The sequence below is a fragment of the Marmota flaviventris genome, chromosome 16 (assembly GCF_047511675.1).
Source record: "Marmota flaviventris isolate mMarFla1 chromosome 16, mMarFla1.hap1, whole genome shotgun sequence".
Classification (NCBI taxonomy): Eukaryota; Metazoa; Chordata; class Mammalia; order Rodentia; family Sciuridae; genus Marmota; species Marmota flaviventris.
In genome coordinates this window covers 10,359,066-10,380,555 of record NC_092513.1, presented here as the reverse complement: position 1 = coordinate 10,380,555, position 21,490 = coordinate 10,359,066, and the positions used below count along the sequence as shown (strand labels likewise).

At 31.7% G+C, this 21,490-nt stretch overlaps 1 protein-coding gene across 6 annotated transcripts in view; it reads right to left on the bottom strand.

The window, feature by feature from the left end:
* The window catches only part of Cdh19 (cadherin 19), a 75,363-nt gene extending 60,169 nt beyond the window's left edge, over positions 1-15,194 (bottom strand). For all 6 annotated transcript variants that reach the window (XM_071602658.1, XM_071602657.1, XM_071602662.1 and 3 more), the window contains exon 1: positions 15,035-15,194. The gene's annotated coding sequence lies outside the window, so the exon portion shown is untranslated. The remainder of the gene's footprint in view (positions 1-15,034) is intronic.
* Positions 15,195-21,490: the final 6,296 nt, after the last annotated feature.

Sequence of the window (21,490 nt, the reverse complement as noted above, 5' to 3'; positions counted from 1 at the left end):
GAGGCCAGCATCACCCTGCTACAAAAACCTGATAGGAACACAACAACAACAAAATGAAAAGAAACTGAAGTTCCATGACCTTCTCTGATGAATATCAATGTCAGCATCCTCAACAAAATAAAATTGAAATCAACAGCACATCAAAAAGATCACACACCATTATCAATATGGTTCCAGGGATGTAAAGATGATTCAACACACACAAATCAATAAACACGTGGACATATTTAAAACCTTGTCTTTGTACCTAAACATAGATAGAATGCTGTTAATAATAGAAAAACAGGTAAAGAAAAATAAATCCCCTTGAGGAAGTGTTCTGGCCGAAATATCTTTTGGAATCTGTGTTACCTACTGTATTATTTCTTATTTCAATACCTATCTTATTTAATTCACATAGGTTTTTATTTCACATTATCATTGTATTATGAACTACTTAATATTTTAATATTTATTTTATTTGCACTGTAATCTTAGATTTCAAAGAAATAGTTTGAATTTCTAATTAGTTCTTAGAAGCATTGCAATTTCAAGACTTTGAAACGATTGTCTGTTTTACCCATCAAACACCTTGAGTCCAAGATTAAGTATCAACCACAGGAAGGTGTTTACCTGTCTAAGTGCTCAGGCTAATTCTGGTCCCCAGAAAGGAATAATATGAACAAAATTATTAGTTATAATATGGAGACAAATGAAAAAATCTACTGACCAAGTGAATGTCAAAAGTAATAGTTTATGTAAAAAAGCATCAATGGGAGTTTAGAAATACTAGCATATTAAGATATATTCACAATTATGAGTTAATGTCTAAGTGGATCCTGGATATTCTATACGAAGATGGAATTTTATAATCATGATATCCTTCCTTCAACCCTATCACTCCAACAAAGGCTTATCTACAGTATCATAGGATTTTGTGCACATCCTCTAATCTCTGAGTGATTGAGCAGCTAAAACTACTGTGACTGGAAAGTAAAAGAGAGGAGTCAAAAAGAACGGAAATCCTTTGTGGAAGAATTTTTTTTTTTTAAACAATATCCACCTTACAATTGGACAAGTTCATGCAATTAGTTTTACTAATGAAAGATGAAGATGTGTACCCTTTTAGAACAAAGGCATTGAAAGGTTTATGGGTGATGCTCTTTACTTCCATTTCTTTAACTACTACATGCCTTAGTTAGGAGAAGATGGATTCTATGCCAAACTCGCATCACTGAATGACTGAGTGAAGCTTAGCACCCCATCTTACTAACTCCCACTATACATTTGTGGTAGGATGTTTTTGAGACCTGGGAAGTCCATTGGTTACTGAAATATAGCTTATCACCCAGAGTAGTAAAGCCATCTCTATCCATAGCACCATAATGCTAGTTCCTGTATTTTCTTTGTAATTCAAAAAGAACAATTATTATCTCCATTTCAAAAACAAAGTAGGAAGATCAAAGTGAGCTCATCCAGGTCAACTCTACCTAATAATTGGAATAAAACTTTTCCAGTTATGGAAGAGAGAAAAATGCCTAACTTGGAAGAATGCAAAGGGTGAGCATGGTCAGAGTTGACTTTGCCTATTAATTTATAAACCATTATTTTAGACAGCAGTCGAAGAAAGTCATTTCCAAGGTCACATAATAAGGGTAATAAACTGGAAATCCTCACAAACTATATAATTGAGGTAATTTCCTCTTGTGCATATGTCAGGGCTTGGTCGCTCTTATTCAACTCAACCCTCGTTTATCTAGGATATTTCTCTACCACATTACATACTATGTTAATTATTTTGCCATTTTTTCACTATGTGAAAAGCAAGTGCTTAGAGGAGCTTTCACCTTAAGTTCAAATTTTCTGTGTCTTGTCCCCATTTGTCAGGTGCATCCACATTTGAGTACAGTCCCTTGACATCTCACACTAGTCTGTTTTACATGTGTGCCCACAATGTATGAAGTGTTAAGAGCAGTTTGGGGTACACCGTTCAAAAGTTAAAACTTTTTGAGTCATACTTACTTATTTTTCACACATATGTAGGGATACGTATATAGTCACCATCATATGTAGTGTCCCCATGAGGTGGCGAGCAGAAAATAACTTTGTTACCTGGTTTTAGTTTTTGATGCTAATTAATACTTAAAATAATAGCACTTAAGTGTTGAAAATGAGACCAGTGGAAGATGTAAATTATAATAAAGATAAAAGATAGTTGAGAGTAGTAAGTATAAAGAGAGATAAGAATAAAATCTAAAGTACACATCCATAATGTGTACATGGCAATTCCTTTATTGTAAAAACATTACTAGTTTTATGAATATAGAAAAAACATTCTCATTTACATACTGTACACGAAGAACTGAGACTCAATCAATATTAGTAATTTGGTGTAAATAAAGTTTTTTTATTATATATATATATATATATATATATATATACACACACAGCATACATATTAAAAACTGAATTATATGTGAATTTCAGTGCTTAACTATAATTTTGATCAGAATATTATCTTGAGCAGAATAAATATTATAAAACTTTCAGAGCTCAACATATTATTGCATTTTCATTCTGATATTTTATATGCTTTAATCTATCATATCTTAATCCTAATCATACCTATTAACCTGGGTACAAAGAGAATTATTTCCACAAATTGTTTAAAAAATTGTTTACTTTATATATGTTAATATACAATATGTATTTGGAATTTAGAAACCTGCATGTATGGTGTATTGTATATGGTCTTGTTCAATTTGAATATTTAGTCAAGATTTAAGCTTCTGATATTGATACACATAGATCTACATTAATTTCAACTGATATACAAAAATCTCAGTTTATAAATCCACCAAGCAATGATGGTGCTGTATGCTATTTTCTCTTTATTTTTTGTAATCAATATAAAAAAAAAGGTTTGTTTCTGTTTCCTTGAATCAATATTTAACAGTTTCTCTGTCAAAAATATTAATAAAAGAAGTTGATACATTATAGGGTAATTTTTAATCACCTTCCTGGATGTTTTTTTTTAACATATTCATAAATTATATAGAAGTTTTTTTTGTTGTTGTTGTTGTTTTTTTATCCCTGTCAGCATCATCCATGCATTTTAGTTCACCTCAATTGTTACTGCCATGCTATTACAAATGGCATAATGTTTTGCCAACGTGGCAAAGAAATAGCTTACTTATAGGAAGTATGTATTTAACATATGACTTTTAAATTTGATTTCTGTATCCCTAAATTGTGAGATTAAACCTCTTTTCCTAATTATTGTCATTAAAATATCTTAGAGACTATGTAGGATATAATTCCAAACTATTTTTATATCCAAAGGTCTTCTGTCATTGCCTCCTTACAGGGACATTTGTTAACCACATCTATATAATTTAGATTAGGAACTGTGCTATTATTTAAATTTTCATTGGTTCATTTTGATTGCACATAATAGTGGGATTCATTGTAACACCACACACACACACACACACACACAGTGCATATGATATAACTTGATCAATTTCATTCCCAAGTACTTTCCCTTCCTCTCTTTCTTCCCCTGATCCACCTCCTCCACCCTGTTGGCCTCTCTTCTATTTTTACAAGGTCCTTCTGCATGCCAGAGAAAATATATGATCCTTGACTTTCTGAGTCTTACATATTTTGCTTAACACAATGCTCTCCATTTCTATCCATTTTATTGAAAATGACATAATTTCATTCTTATGTATAGTTGAATAAAACTCCATGATGTATGAATACTGTATTTTTCTTAGAGGTTCATATATGGATAGGCACTCATGCTGGTTTCATAACACAGCTACAGTGAATTATGTAGCTATAAGCAATGGTACGCAAGTATCACTATAGTATATTGTCTTTGATCTGTTGCTAGCTAAATACTGAGGAGTGGTACACCTGGGATATATGATGGTTCCATTGGTACTATTTTGATAAACTTTGATACTGATTTCCATAGTGATTCTACTAATTTACAATCCTACAAAAGGATATGTGTTCTTTTTTTCCCTTTATATTTTCATCAACATTTATCATTACTTCTATTCTTGATGACTGCCATTCTAACTAGATTGAGAAAAATCTCATCATAGTTTTGTTTTGCATTTATCTGGTTCCTAAAGATACTGAACCTTTTCATATATTGACTATTTGAAATTCTTCTTTTAAGAAGTGTATATTTAGCTCATTTTTCAATTTATTAATCAGTTTATTTGTTATATGTGTGTGCATACACACACAAAAATACCTTCATTTTGTTTATTTATTTTTATGTGGTGCTGATGACAGATCCCAGTGCCTCACATGTACTACGCAAGCAGTCTACTGCTGATCCCCAACCCCAGCCCTGGTTTATTTGTTTTGTTGGTGTTAACTTTTTGAGTTCTTTATGCATTCTAGACATTAATTCTTTTACTGAAGAGTAGCTAGCAAAGATTTTCTCCCATTCTGTAGGTTTTCTCTTAATGATCATATTCCCTTTGCTGTTCAGAATTTTTTTAATTTGTTGCCCTCATTTATTCATTGTTGGTATTATCTCTTGAGCGTTCTTTGAGGAAACTTTTCCATGTTGTATGTTGAAACTTTACCCCTGTACATTCTTTTAGCAATTTCTAAGATTTTGGCCCAACTCCTAGGTCTTGAATCCATTTGAGTTGGCTTTTGAGCAGGATGAGAGATGGGGACCTAGTGTCATTCTATACATGGGTAGCCAGTTTTACCAGTACCACATTTTTTTTAAAGGCTGGCTTTTCTCTAATGTCTGTTTTTGGTGCCTTTGACAATAATTCAATAACTATCTATGTGGGTCTATCCCTGTGTCTTCTATTCCATTGGTTTACATGTCTGTTTCTATGCCAGTACCTTATTATTTTTATTAATTTAACCTTGTAGTATAATTTGAATTTTGGTATTAGATTTCCTACAGCATTGCTTTTCTTGCTTAGAATTCTTTTGACTATTCTAATTATATTCTTCAATATGAATTTAGGGAATCTTTTTTTTTCTAATTCCATGAAGAATGTCATCAATATTTGGGGGTGGGGGATGAATTGAATCTGTTGATCAGGTTTAGTAATAAACGTTTTTAACAAAATTAATTACATAAACATGGAAAGTATTTCCATTATCTAGTGGTGTTCTACTTCTAATCACTTTTTCAGTGCTTTGTAATTTTTGTTGTAGATTTCTGCAACCTCTAGACTTATACTTAATGTTTTGTTTTTCTTTTGAGACAATTGTGAATGGAATTATTTTCCAGATTTTGTTTTCAGCATATTGGTTATTGGTGTATAGAAAAACTATTTTGTCTCTGTGTGTGTGGTGTGTATGTGTGTGTGTTTCTGGTACTGGGGGATTGAACCCAGGGGCTTTTCACTACTGTGTTACATCCCCAAACATTTTTATTTTGAGTTAGGGTATTGCTAAACTACTGAGGCTGAGTTAGCTGAGTTGGCTGGCCTCAAGTTTGTGATCCTCCTGACTCAGACTCCCAAGTCATTGGAATTATAGGCATGCACCACTGAGCTAAGCAAACTATTGATTTCATATCTTTTTACTTTACTAAATTTGCTTAGCAGCTCTAGAAGATATTTTGGTGGAGGGTTTTGTATCTTCTAAGCATAGGATTGTTTCATCTGCAAGCAATGAAAATTTGACTTCTTTTTATTTGTATGTCTTTTATTTCCCTACTCTTGCCTATTTTCTCTGGTTAAGATTTCAAGTACTTTATTGTTACTGATTTTATAAGAAACAAGTTCAGTTTTTCCCCATTCAGTATAATTTTGGCTTTGAGTATTCATATATAAAATTTATGCTGTAGATGGAGAAGAAGTGTCCAATTTGAATCACTATATTTTTTTTATGAGAATGGAGTTACCTGTTAATTTGACTGAAGTAGATTTTATCTTTATGCTTAACTGGAACAAATCTGATTTTATTTTGTTAAATAGAAACAATGTATCTTGTGTTTCACACACAAATACAGGCACACAATTTGTGTCTCAACAAATAAGAACACTGTATTTGTTTCCAACTTTCTATAATATCTATAAACTCACAATTTGAAGTTCAAGAGTGTAATATATATAGAAATGCCACTGCACCACTGATTTGGAAAATATGACACTCACTATATGCTTCCTTTTAGTATAACTCTAGTCTTAATGAATGAAATCTTTTCAGATAGCATAGGACCAAAAAATAATGATTTGTACTTCTAACAATAACTAACTAAAAAGTTTAGGAAAGTTAAAACTATAAATAGAGTTTGAAAGTTCATGAAACATCACTACATCATTACAATTTGGCAAGTCCATCAATTAACATATACTTAAATACTAGGGAATTCCATAATCACAGAATTGTGCAAACATTGTTTTGGATAATTAACCACTTTCCTCACATGAATATTACCTGACAAAGTTGGACTCACATACTTAGCTACAGAGAACATATGAAGGAAAAATCATCTTATTGTTACCGACAACATATTCTATTGTTTCAAGAATTTCTTACAGCATTTATTTCTTGTGTCTTAAATTTCTCTTATAAAGATGTGTTTTCACTTCTTATTTGTTGAAAATCTTTTTAGCCAATAGTTACTAGAGTTAACAATAGACAGACTTGTGTTACATTTGACAGTTTTGCTGATGTTGTAATATTAATACATAATACCTAAACAAATATATTTCAACAAAATGTTCTTTTCTCCAATTATTGATTTCTTTCTCACTACATATTCCCCATAACTACAATATCTATAAACTTATTCTGATGTCAAAAGAAATACTTAGTAAGCACCACTGCTAAATGGTGTGTAAAATATCATTTTTGTATTGAAAAAGGCATAATATAAATATGATTTTTCTAAAACCCAATCTTTAGCAAATTGAAAAAATAAAATTGAAACAAGTTGCCATTTTTCTTTTTTTTGTGTGCATAGGTATGTGTGTATGCTGTGTGGAATGAGTATACTACCTAAAATTAATATAATTGTATCTCAAAACCACGTGGTATCTAATTCAGATGAATTGGGTTAAATATTAAAATTTAATGAATATTAAAAGCATTTCTTCTGCCCCTAAAAAAATCACCATATCTGACAATTGTAAAAGTAATTATTTTGAAATATGAATAAACATGATAAAAACTATTATTATTATACATTGGAATTTTTCATATTTTTTTTAGTTTAAAATTTTATTATTCATGTGGAGAATGAATACTTCCATCTTTAAAGTGTAAAAAATCCAGGAACTTGATGAACTCAATCCATCTATTTTGGGGTAATGATTTACACACATAATTCTAAGTATCAACTGAAAAGATAGATTAAAAAGTAGATATCCCACTCCATAGTTTTCCCTTCATGAGTTAGATACACAAACTCCAAAGGTAATTCTAAGGCAAACAATATGGACATCATCATGTTGTCATTATCATCATCTTGTCTAATGTGTGTCGTGTGTTTACTCTAGCACAATGACTACACAAAAACTGTGACAATCTTTAACTGATTTGTCTTACTATGATTCTATAGCAGAGGCTCTACTATTGTTAATTTATAAATGCAGAGTTTGAACACATAAAATTAAAGTGACTTGGTTTAGCCATATAATACCTGATTGGACTGGAACTAAAGGAATCTGCTTTTTCCAGAGAAGGTAACTTGAGCAATATCTTTGCAGGAAACATTTTACAGAATATGTGTATTTTTTGAGAAAGAAAAAAAATAGAGATAAATATGATTGTTGACTTGGGTTTATTTCTAGGGCATTATACCCAATTTCTTACCCTTATACTCTTACAATAAAATATTATTAAGATGAATCCCAATATTTGTATGCATATGCATATGTGTATATATACACATATTTACCTACTAATGATTTGAATGCACAATGTTTACTACTAAGTACAATGTTTCATAAACTGTGAAATCTCTTTATCTTACCATACACAAAAATCAAGTCAAAATGAATCAAAGACCTAACTTTTAAACCTGAAGACTACAATACTACACAACAACTGAAGACTACATAACAACAACAAGAAAACATAGAAGAAACACCTCAAGATATTGACACATGCAAGAATTTATTTAGACAGAAACCCAAAAGCACAGGCAACAGAAGTAAAGATGAGCAAAGATGACTCCATCAAATTGAGAAGCTTCTGCACAGCAAAGGAAATAATCAACAGGATTTAGTGACATTCTATAGAATGGAAGGAAGTAAGGGCAAATGGTACATCTGTCAAGAATTTGGCATCCAGAACACATAAGGAATGAAGGCGATGAATACCAAAGAAACCCATTTTTAAAATGAACTAAATAGACCCTTTTTGAAGAAGACTTATAAATGCCAACAGATACATAAAATTGCTCACTTTCACAAATCATTAGAGAAATGCAAAATAAAACCACACTGATACCATCATCTTACTCCAGTTGTAATGGCCAACACCAAAAAGGTTAAAAAAATGCTAGTGAAGATAATGGGAAAATAAAACTCTTATAAACTGTTATTTGGAATACAAACCAGTATAGTCATTACATAATATGGTATGGAGATTTTTAGGGAAAAAAAAAACTTATCTAAAAATAGAACTACCATAAGACCCAACAATTCTACTATTGAATACATTCCAATGGATTTGACATATTTATATCAAAATGATACTTGGATCTCCATGTTTACTGCAACCCTATTTATAAAACATAAAATATGAAAGTAACCCAGATGCCCTGCAGCAAATGAATGCATACAAATATTGTGGTGTATTTATGCAATATATTAGCCATAAAAAGCAGGTCTTATCATTTGCACCAACACAGATACAACTGGAGAATAGTATGTTAAATTAAACAAATCAGGCTCTAAAAGACAAACACCACATACTCTTATTCATTTAAGGAAACCAATAGGTCAATCTTGTAAATGTACAGAATGAAACAGTGGTTACTAAAGATGGGGGAAGTTAAAGAAGGGGCATAGAAAGAAAAGGATCTTTTTAAAGAAAAGGGTCTTTTAAGGAATGGGAAGGATATTGGAGGGAAGGGGAAAAGTGAGAGGACCCAAGACTAAAAGAAAGTTTGTTGGACACAGGGCACTAGCCATGCATATACGGAAATGTCATAGTCTATCCCATCAATTTGTAAAATTAATGTGTTTATAAATATTCTAATAAAAATAAATTTAAAACAACTCAGAATTTCAATTCAAAAGAATGAGGTAAAGCCATAAATATAAATAAAATTTCTCCTATTTTTCCATGGCTGAAATAATGGTCAGGAGGACCTCCTGGAGACTTTGGAGACTGACCTGCCAGGTGAAGGAGCAAGGCATGACCATTTTCTTCAAGTCCATGTCCCTGTTTTATTTTGATTTTGTTTCCTCATTTCATCCCTTCAAGAGAACAAGTTTCACCAATCCTCTGATGATTGGTTTTTACTTCCTATGATCAATCCTACAAGAGTAACTTTAAGTTGCCAGATTAGAGTCAGAATAGATGGTTATTGTAAAGAGAACAAACTGAGAGGATATGATTGTGGACAAATGTACATCATGAGGTCAAGAATGTGGTCAATAGACTGTATTATTCCCAACTGCTTCCATTTTAATTTATTTTACTTACATCCTATTAATTAAAATGACCCAGTACCATTTATTGAATAGCTGAGACGTGTTAGGAGTGACTCTCAGAAATCAAAAATAATGGATTAAAGATTGAGTGAAGGTCAAGAATGGAATTTCAACAGCAGATGGATCATTTAAAGTAGTTACTCAGAGAAGAAAAACAGGTTAGCAATGATAGCAGAGCTAGGGGTTGAGGAGTGGATTAGAGTTAATGGTGGTTATTAAATAGAGAGAATACAGTATCTGAGAGGTAGTTTTTGCAGCAATTAAAAGGTAACATAGATGCTATTGCATAGAAAATGATAAAGTACCAAAGAAAACACTTGGAAAATTGTACTTATCATAAAGAATAACAAAAATTATCATTATGATATAAGTAGAAATTAATCACCAATATTTTTATTTCCCTATGACTTGAAAGTGAAGAACAAATTCAGAAGATTCAAAGTTAACTATTATATTAGTATGTAAAATATTAAAATCATGCTTGCTCAAATTAATTTCAAAATAGAGGAAAATGAATTCACAATTTGCTATTATGATCTTTTATCATAAACGTTTGGGAATCATATTGTATTAAAATCTTGGGTCCTAAAATAGAATGTACATCTCAAAGAATGTTTTAAAAATAGAAGAGAATATACTATTTGGGTTCAAAATATTTTGAAAAAAATCCTCCTTGAAATAAAACTTATTTTAGCTTTACATTACATAATATAAAATTCAGTGCTTTCTAAGTCTCTTTTGAATAATCCTTACAATGCAAATATATGCACCACTTTTTTTCTGTACATTAAACTAAAATAATTACATGAGTTCACATTTTCAAAAGCTTTCTTTTGTTATAAAAATTATTATGAAGATAAAATTGAAAATTAGATTGGCTAATTAAGCAGAATGTTAAAATAACTTTATATTTTGAGAACATTATTTTATGATTATCTTGTATTAATTTTGCATAAAGTATGATAAATAAGGCAATTTAGTAAATATGATATTGGAACTATTCCATGAGGGAGGTTGTTAAAACCATTCAACATGAATGGCATGAATAGAAATAAATAGTTTCCTACTCTGAGATTCCTAAACTTGGAAATTTAGGTACATCACTTAAATTTCAAATCAAAAATATTTGTGGGAAGAAATAAAACAGAAGTTATTTTTTATACACTGTGGCAAGTATATTTTTAAGGACTGGGATTGGTTAAAAACACAAATCAATTTAAGACAGCAAAACAGTCCTGAATGTGGTTATTTTGAGATACAGGAAGGATACAAAAAGAAAGGAAAGATGTCTCCTTTAAGATTTGAATTCTTAGGAGTGGATACCAGACAGAAAAACAAACAAACAAAATCAACAAACAAACAAAAACAAGTTTCTTTTAATTAGTCAGTGTAGAAGCATTCAGTACAATCTGGAGGAATGGCTGAATGGATCATTGAATATATGAATGCATCTTTTCTCCTTGAATTCGAATTATGTGGCTTATAAGTTCATTTTAATTTGTCAATGGGTAGGGAGAAAATTTATATATTGTGTGGGAAAGAATGCTATAAAAATAAGCCCTCATCTTATTCTTTTAAGTCTAGCAACTCTAATACAATTTCTTTTACAATATGTAAGAAGCAGCTAATGAATATCTTGCTGAGCTTTACAATATTTAACATCCGCACTTAAAATCTTAAGTGTATTGTTTTTCTTCACAAATCAAAATCTTAGTATGATTAGACTAAGATTCCACATAATCTCATAAAATTTATACTTTGGATTAAAAATTATGTTTTAGGCATTGACCTAAAACGCATAGTTAGTTATATATACATGTACACACCCATACATACCTGCATACAATTATAACATTTCTTCATATATTTAAATATAGCCTAATGTAAATTTTATAAAGTAACTATAAAATCATATCCTATAAAAAGCAGTAACAAAAAATTATATGGTCATAAAATTATCAAAGTAATATACATATTAGTTTGAAATCATCTATCTCTAGACAAATATATAGACAGGGTTATGGATATATATGTGTATATACATAAGCTTATTTATTATTAACCATAAATTTGAAGTCAAATTCTGATATGCCAATAGAATTAACTTCTTTTAAAGACATTGCTTAGAAGAGGGAAAATATAGAAAGGGAAATCTATGTCCTACAAATCCTCATTGATAAAAGTACTATTTAAAAGAAAGAGATACATGTATATCTAACTCAGAAATAAGAATGTAGCCCACTTCGTTTTGATCAAACACTATAGAGAAAAGGTTATATTTTGCTTTACCAGTTGAAGAGAAATTTCAAGCACTGGCAAGAAGTATTTTCTTAGTGACAAATAACAATACTCTTTTCAAGATTCAAACAGAGATGTGTGTATATACTTTCCTCTATCTTTTTTAGTGTAGTTACATTTGATTTTTGTATATTTGGTAGTATTAATTATATTTTTATCAAAGAAGGTCACTGGCTTTCTACTAGAGATTTCTAATAATAAAACAGATATAAAACTCTTTGGAACAATTTAGCTATAATATAATTTATGGGTAGAAAATGGTAGAATTTTCCATTTCTATGAGTTTTATATACTTTACTCATTTCCACAGGAATGCCATTTCTAAATTTTACACATAGAGAAAATTACCTACATTAATTTAAGGTATGACTTGTGTGTAAAATTATTCTCATTTTAATATGCTGTCTTGAGAGTTTACAAATTCCATTTATCATGCAACTGCTTAGGATTGAAGACCAGATAAAATGAGATGTATTGATCCTCAATATTTATCTGCTCTAAAATAACTTCAGATTTGACTTGGTACACTATAGTAGGGTTTCTGAAAAACAGGGGTTCTCATTTAATCTTAAGACATACTTTGATGATTCTGAATGTTATTCTTAGGTAATTGACATAACAATTCCGAAAAAAAAAATGTGTCTTACTAATTCTCAGATATTGATTGAAACCAGACAAGCACATGCTAATGGATCATACCAAAATCTTCCAGAGAAAAGTTATTTGAAAAAGAAATTGATATATTATAAACATTGGAAAACAAGTTCTAGAACATTTATCTGAGTTCCCTCACCTGAGGGGTGGTGATAGTGGGTAACAAACTAAGAGGGTGTGTTTTGTTTTGTTTTGTTTCTCAGGTGTCAAATATCATTCTGGTCAATTTGGAAAAGGCAATTCATTGAACCTGTGAGCTGTCTTCAGCATTAATAGAAAAGATTCTTGTGTGATTATTAGTAGATTCCATACTCATTTATATTTCAATCTCAATCTGTTGCATCAAGTAAATATACGTATGTCAGAAGACATGGATATTAAAGGAAATCATCATGGAAAAAAAAGATTTAAATGTTCCATTTTCCCTTATTCATCAGCACCATACCAGTAGCAACCAATGCTCATGAAAAGAAGGCTATGAAAAGAACAATAATCCTCTCACAGAGGGGAGTACATTATTCCTACTGCACTCACACTCAATTACATGCCAAGCAATACTCTTAAACATGAGAACAACCAAATTTAAAGTGCACCCATTAAGTCATGAGTTGCAAAACAGTCTGAATATGTTTATTTATAGATTTTATTTATCAATTTTTAGGTAGCTGTATTATGAGAAACTCCAGAAGGAAGGGTCTGGTTACCAAAGAATACATGAAAGACATTTATTTATGCACATTAATTTTTTTACTTTATAACTTAAATTAATTTTAACAACTGTATTTCACAAAACATCACTCTTTTATGCTAAAAACTTTCAAAATGAAAACAATCTTAAAATGTGTTTTGTTTGAGATAATTTAGTCAAATTAATTTTAAAAAATCCTATGGATAAGCAACTTGGAAATATTCCAAAATGGAAAATAATTCAAAACAAAAAGTAAAAATGGACCACATATGCTTAAACACTGTACAAATTGTGAATTTAAGTGTGTATATGTATAAGTAGAAAAATAGAAATGTTTCATGAAGGCAAAAATTACTAAAATATGAGGCTATAAAATGCATACTTAATTTATATAATGTGATGTATTTCATTAGTTGTTATAAAACCTTGGCAACCTAGAACACACTTGTAAAGAGCAGGAAGTGAGGTGATTTCTAAATTACATAAATTTGTTAGTCTTTTAAATAATCATAGACATTTAATTTTGAGGTGTTTATTATTTTATAAACCTTTTTAGCTATTAAATTTGATAAATCAAAAGGTTTGCATTATTTTGAAAACCCGTTTTGCATTCAACTTGCAGTAAGTATTCTTATTTATAACTCAAAATATTTGAAATATTTAAATTTTGTAATATAAATACTATATAAAAGCATATAATTTCACTTTATATTACAGAAATATCCAAAATATAAAAATATTAAATTTAGAAATTTTTATCTAAATAATGTCTTCCTTGCAGAAGAATTTATGGAGCTAAAGTAAAAGTTTCTGTAAAGAAAACATTTGTCATTCTATAAGGATTTTTCTTATTTTGATGGACATTTTATTTTATTTTATTAATATTTTGGTTAGATTGACTATATCCCTTTTGCAAATTTACTTTGAAATATTTTATTAAAATTAGTAATACAATTAAAAGTATCAGAATTAAAACATGTTTTATGACTCACGTTTTTGCATTTTCTTAATTTTCATTTTGTATTTCACATGTATGATGAATTATTCTTTCATTACATATAATTGACATGGTGCACATGCATGTACAACAATATGCAAACATGAACATATAGCTATGAATTATTTTGTATTCATGAGACTCAATTTTTCATTTTAATTAGAAATATTTACAGAATTTTGAATTACAGATTTTGGCTTTAGAAATTATTGAATTAAATTGAATGATTGGACCAAAACAAACCAAAAAATGGACAAAGATGAATAAAAACAATACATGCTAACTTTGATAATAGCTCATCTTTAAATAAGTGGAAAATATTATTCTGAAAACCTATGCTTAAAAAATAAATTTTAAATTAGTATTTTTTCAAAATTAATATTTTCTCTAATTTAAGTGATGACAACTTCATTATTCATAATGCCTGATGGTACAAAAAAATTAACAGTAAATTAAAAATTAAAATCCCAGAGAAGGAAAAATGTGTAGTAGCTGTACATTCATCAAGAAACTTAAGTTTTTTATGTTGTGAGATATGAGCTACATTTTTCCCTCAATTTGCACTGTCATGATAAAGACTTGTTTTTACAGAAATTTGTCCTAAAGAAAGTTCAATACACACGTGATTTCAAAATTTAGAATTTTCCCTAATGAAGTACAAACTAACAACAGTTTTTCAAGTATTTTTGACCTTGATTATCATTAAGAAATTATCAAAATAATTCAAAATATGCGTGACTATCACAGTCTTACCTCTATAGCTTCAAATGCAGGGCCTCCCTGGAAACTGAAATCCAAACTTCCAATAAGACGCAGGGAAGTAGGGAAGAAGTCCTTAATTTCTTTCACAGGCGTCTCTGCAAACTTCCCATGTGCCACATTGCTCTGAGTTACAAACGCTGTGCTTTTAGTACCACAGCACTGTCACTATGTCACTGCTTACTGAATGCTATTTTGGGTTCTCTGCGTGGAGCCATGAACACTGAGCCTTTTGTGCAAAATATCATAAGGGCATTCTAATGTCCCTCCATAGTCCAGGGTTAATATGCAGACAACTAAGCAAGTAGATGAGCTGGGTTTCTCTCTCCCTCTCCCTCTCTCCCCCTCCCTCCCTTCCTTCATTCTTTTTTCTTTTGTCTTTTGTACCTTTCTTTTCTTCTTTTCATCATCTTCATAACAACAAAGAAAAAGAAAGAAAGAAAGGAAGGAAGGAAGGAAGGAAAGAAGGAAGGAAGGAAGGAAGGAAGGACTTTCTAGCTTGAGTTGACAATTCAACTTATGATAGAGAATTCTGCAAGCGGAAGGAGTTGCCCTCTTTTGAGGATTAGTTTATGAAAAAAAGTGATCTCTTTAAAGCAGACACAGGAATTTTACTAAAAGAAGAAAGGAATTTCCACATAAGTCTAGGCAGGTGCAGTCTCCCTCACCCAGGAATTAAGTAAAAACAATAGGAGGGCAGTGTCTAAATTATAACCAATCCTCTCCTATTCCTTCATTTATTTATTCAATTAAGATATGTATTACTTTATGCAGAAATAAATCTTGCTATCAAATAATGATTGATTATGAAATATGTAAGTTTTTTCTTCATGCTGTTTATTCAATTTTTTAAAGTTTAAAAATATTTTGATCAAACCAGAGATAGCTGAAAAAGCAATGTAAAGTGTCTTAAGTCATAATTAATGCCTATAAAACAATATATTTTAAGGTTCAAATATGTAATTATTGTGAAGAAACAGACTTCAGTTTCAGAAATATACTTGAGTCTGTAGAACTGGGACTTTGTGCAGTTCCATTGTTTTATTTATCTATTTATTTAGCATTACAAGGGAAAGACAGTAGAAAAAGGATTGTATTACATCTAGTGGCTTGTGATGATTCATCTATGTTTATTTCATTTTGGAAAATACAGCAACCAAATTTTATTAGTTACTGTTTGCCAAAAAAAAAAAAAAAAAAAAAAATTAGATGCCTTTGCAGCATTAAGCAAAACCAAACTCTGTCCATTAGCATTATGTATAAAGTGCGTCTTCCTAAATCTCTTTATGTATTTACTTATTTACTTATTGATCATCTTAACATTTATGACAGGAACAGTTAGCCTAAATTGTGGATATCATTAAAACAGCCACAATTAATTCATTAGCAATTCATTATTTCACATAATTTAACTGCATATAAATTTTCAGTCACCGCATTCCAAAAATATTTTCTTTTTAATCACTGCAACTAAATCTATACTAAGTCGCAGGCACTCAGTTCCACTAATGACATACAGTTTATTTTTGACTTTTATAGGCTACCCTTTTAAAACTAAGGATTCTCTTCCTCCTCTTCCACTGAAAGTCTTTCTGAGTTTCTGTGCCCATGTGTGTGTGTGTTGCCTTGGTCTGCATTTCAGCTCCTGGGGATGGTGCTGGGCTTCTCCAAGACGTACAGGTAGCTCCTCACTTAGAAGTTGGCCTCCAACTTGTGCTCCATATGGTAGGACCATGTGGTTGTACCATCTCAGTGAAGACTTCTCTTCTTCCTTCCAGGCTAAATGGGCTTCTTTGAATAGATTTTAGCCATGTTTAGTCCCTGGGGAGTGGGGCATGAGGGAGTATTTTACGTTGATATCTTAAGTCATGGTTAAGGAATCTCCTTAGCGCAGTCCCCACATCAGCCTGGCTCCTCACACTTCACATCAATGGAGAGAAAGAAACTCCATTATGAGTCTCAGAGTGTCATCAATACCTGAGGGGCAAGCAATGCTAATGGGGTCTCCACTACCTTAAACAAGGGGAAATGTTTGCAGTTATAAGCATCCCTGAAACTTGGCTAGTAGAAGCAATTCAGGAGAAAAAGCACATGAATTCCTTTCTCTCTTCTTTCTTTCCCAAGCTCTGCTCCATCTACTGAGAAGATGTAAAATCTAGTCTCAGCATCATTATGAACCATTTCTACACTGTGCTCCAAGCTCTGCTTCCCTCCTTCATGTCAAGTTCTCACAAAATTATAAATACTACCCTGAACCTCCTTCAAAGTCAAAATTTAAATGAAGCTAATGAACACAGTAGGAGTAAAACTAATAACACTTATTGCACAGCACTAAGCTTTTATAAATAAAAATCTTTTTTCTTTCAAAAATATTGACTGTTTTGACATTTTGGCATTCCTTTAGACTTCCATTCAGTAAATCAACAGTTTCTTTGTTTGGACTGTATTCACTTCTGGAGTAATAAACATAATGTCTTCAGTAGATCTTAGCCTGAAAGAAAAATGTAATTAAGGTCAAAATGTACTGCCTGAAAATACCCCCCTAATTTGCCAGTATTAGGTACAGAACTGTAAGTGTTCCCAGATTCTTCTGTAAGGAACTGGTGAAGACTTCATCCAAAGTTCTGAAGGAGGGTGTATCTTTACTGCGCATTCCCCCAAATCTTTGCTTCCTCCAGTTCTAAAACTCCAGACATCTGCCTTGGATAGGAATATTCCTACATAATCATCTTTGTGCCCACTTTTTGTTTCTGCTTTGTTTCTTGGTTTTGCTACTATTATCACAGTTTTACTGCAAACATTTTCTCAAAATCATCCTTTAATTTGGTGTCATGATTTACTGTTATGAAGATGTGCAGTGCCCATCAAACCCCCTATGGTGCTGTTTACCTTCTTGTTGCATGGGTAGTAGTTCGTGTGTTCATTTGGTGCTGAAGCTTGTTCTTGAAAGCCAGTGCTCTGTCAGTTTTATTTTGGGTTTTTTAATTATTCATGTATTTTAACTGGTTGTTCAATTTGCTGGAAACAGTGAGAAAAACAATTGTTGAACAACTTTAGTTCATCCACTGCCCCAGTTCCTGTAGCAGAGCCAGTGTGGTTGTTTTACCTGTGCAATAAAATAAAGTTTAATGTAGGAGCAGGATACTCTACCTATTTACAAATTCAGATATTTTGGTCCTCTTAGCTTCTCTAAGCTCTCATTTTTAGGCAGTAGCTAGAGGACCTGTGCATACACACACACACACACACACACACACACACACACAATGGCACTTCCCATCAGGCCATGCATATTAGATGGTTGCAGTAACTTTTAAACAAATCTTGGAGAGATGGATTTGGGAGAACAGATCTTCAGACAGCAACAGCAGGAATAATGTGATTATTATTTACAAGATAATGATTTTTAATAATGATTTTTTATTTACAAGAGCTTTTCTTCTTAAATATAAATATAAGAAGAAAAGCTCTCTCAGGTTTCCAAGATACCAGTGAACAGGTAGGAACAAGAAATTTTACTAACTGGGGCTGCCATTGTGGCTCAGTGGTAGAGCACTTGCAAAGCACATGTGAGGCAATGGGTTCGATGTTCAACACCACATAAAAATAAATTTAAAAAAATAAAGACATTGTGTCTATTTTCAACTAAAACATAGTTAAGAAAAATAAATTTTACTAACAATGTCAGAGGAATGGTTAAACATTTTCCCCCTTTATATTTTTTAAAGTATGAATACATGTTAAAATACCTATTTAGAAAATACCTCTTTAAATTACTCGCTGGTGAATGGTATATTCTAGGGTTCTGTCAGAATCTGATATCTTATGGAATGCCATTGCTATCGTGATGTGGACCCAATGCCCAGCTATGCTTCCATTGCAGCTACACTTTATTTTTTTTTAAACTGAGAGTGCAAATTCATCATAATGTCCCCAGGGATAATTTTAAGGCATCAGGGAGCAAGTGCGGTCAGCATTTGCCTCACTGATTATTGCAATACCACTAAAATGGCAATCAGCAGTGTAGAAGCCACACTGACACTGGATTACATTTTATTCAGAATTTACAGCCTGAAACTATATATTTAGTATAAAATACTATTAGCAGCAATTTGTGATTTTATTAAATAAAAGCTTGGTGTAAAAGCATCTATGTAAAGTAACCAAATAGATTTGCTTTCAATCAAAGCACTAGGTTAGGAAATAATTGCCCTCCTTAGAAGAGAAGATCACTAGCAGACAGGTGGAAACGCAGGGAGGCTCCACTTAGCTCATCCTATATGGGCTTAGCTGTGCTGATGGGAACAGTCATCCAACACGTCCAGGAGGTATTCCTATTGCCTTTTGCTCATATTAATAAAAGCATCTGGGATAATTTTCCACATATGGAAGGAGAAACATGTCTAAATAGTGAACAAAGTATGATTGAATAAAAATGGAGAGACATGCAACCATGCATGCCACTGTCCATGTGAGAGTCACAGCAGACACTAAGAGGTATTTGAGGTCTTCATACCAGGGAGTAAATGTGAGGCAGGCCAGACAATTCCTGAGACACAACTGCTCCTTTATGTTGAAATACCTATTTTAAAAATGCCTCTTTAAATAACTGGCTGGCATGTGATATATTCTAGGGTTATGTAAGAATCTAACCTCTTATGGAATGCCATTTTCTATCATGAAACCACACAGAACCTTCTGATAAGCAATCATCAGCTTTCCCATGCAGTCTGGGAGAATTCTGCAGTGCTCAAAGATTCTAAATCCAGGATAATATTGAGTTAATCAAAATTTTTAAAATTAAAATGTTATTCATCAGTGCCCTGAAGAGCCACTGCACTTTTTCCAAATCAGATAAATCAGAAATGTAAATCTCATGATGAACTAACAGACAAGACTGGCTAATGAAATTCAGAGCTATCCTAGGGGACAAAAGAAGAAAGTCAAGCATCATCAGAGTTTTCTATTCCACCCCTTGAAAGCAGGCTTTTAATCAGAAAGTGTACGCCTGCCTCCTTTCCACCACAAACTTTAAGGTGCCACTGTTAGATGCTCAGACTTTTCTTCAACCAGCTGTGGTCAGGAAGACAGGACTCAAATGGTTTAGAAAAAGCTTATGATATATGAAGGTATGTATGATATGACTGTATCAGTTAGGAATCTTGTGCCACCAAGCAGATAACAAAATCAAACAGTAAAATGCGGAAGCTGACTTAACAATGAAGAAATGTGATGCACATGTGCACAGTTAGGAAGGGGAAAGGGCTGGCTGATCCAGGGTCCTCCTGCTGCTGCCACTTACCCAAGTGCATCGGCCGTTTCTGTGTTTCTCTTAAGGTTGAGCAGTTTTCCTGCAAAGCCCACAAACATTTCCATTTTTGTTTCATTGACTAAAATTATCATTTTTCTATATATTAACAAATATGTCTAATTAAAATCAATGAGCTATTGCTGATCCCGGGTGGAACTTGGTGGAAAAATCAGGCACATGTAGGGGAACCTACTTGTACACAACACTATTCACTATAGACACTCATGTAAAAGAGATTTGAAAAGTCCGAAAATAAACGTAACTTTCCTTTATGGGCAATGTTTACATATTATTCTTTTCCCATACTCCAATTTGCCAGATTTTCTTTTCTGCTTTTAGCAATGAGCATATATCACAATAATAAATCAGAGGAAAAGAAAACAAAATTTATAATAATAGAAAAGACAATAAACAAACATCAGCTAGTCCATATTGTTCAAACACTATAATATACTCTATTATCACACTCAAAAATGAGGCTTAGAGTAAAAGAACAGACTCCTGAATATGACAACATTTATATGGTCTTAGGAGATTTATTGATTCAATTCTAGTCACAGCAGCCATTTGTTTAATATAATTAAATCATTGTTGGTTACATACCTATACATAAATATATATTTATGTATAGGTATATACATAAATATAGGTATATATTATATCTATTTTAGATTTTTTTCTTTATTTTCTTTCTGTGTTGTATTATTTTTGCTTTCTTCTGTTAGGAGACATTGCTGTGGGCCCTGCATCTAAGGTAAATATACATATATATTTGTTTTTTAATAACCTACAACAAAATTTATCTAATGGAAGAAATCCATTGCAGAAACTGGCAATAAACACATTTATAATAACAAATGTGTCCATTCTCTAGAATTCACTTGTAACAGGCGATTCTCTTTCTTCCTCCTCCACTCCCCTTTCTCTCTCAAATACTTAAATTCAGTTGCAAACAAAGAGAACCATTTCACCCTTGACCCATGGATGTAATCCCAGAATTTACCAGAAACACTCTCACCTAGACAAAAGCCCCTCAGAAACTGAAGATTAGTATTTATTTTCTGAGTCAGGAGGAAAATATGAAACTTTAATTTCTGGAAGAGATTTTATGTTCTGTAAAACTTTAGCTTCTTATGAAA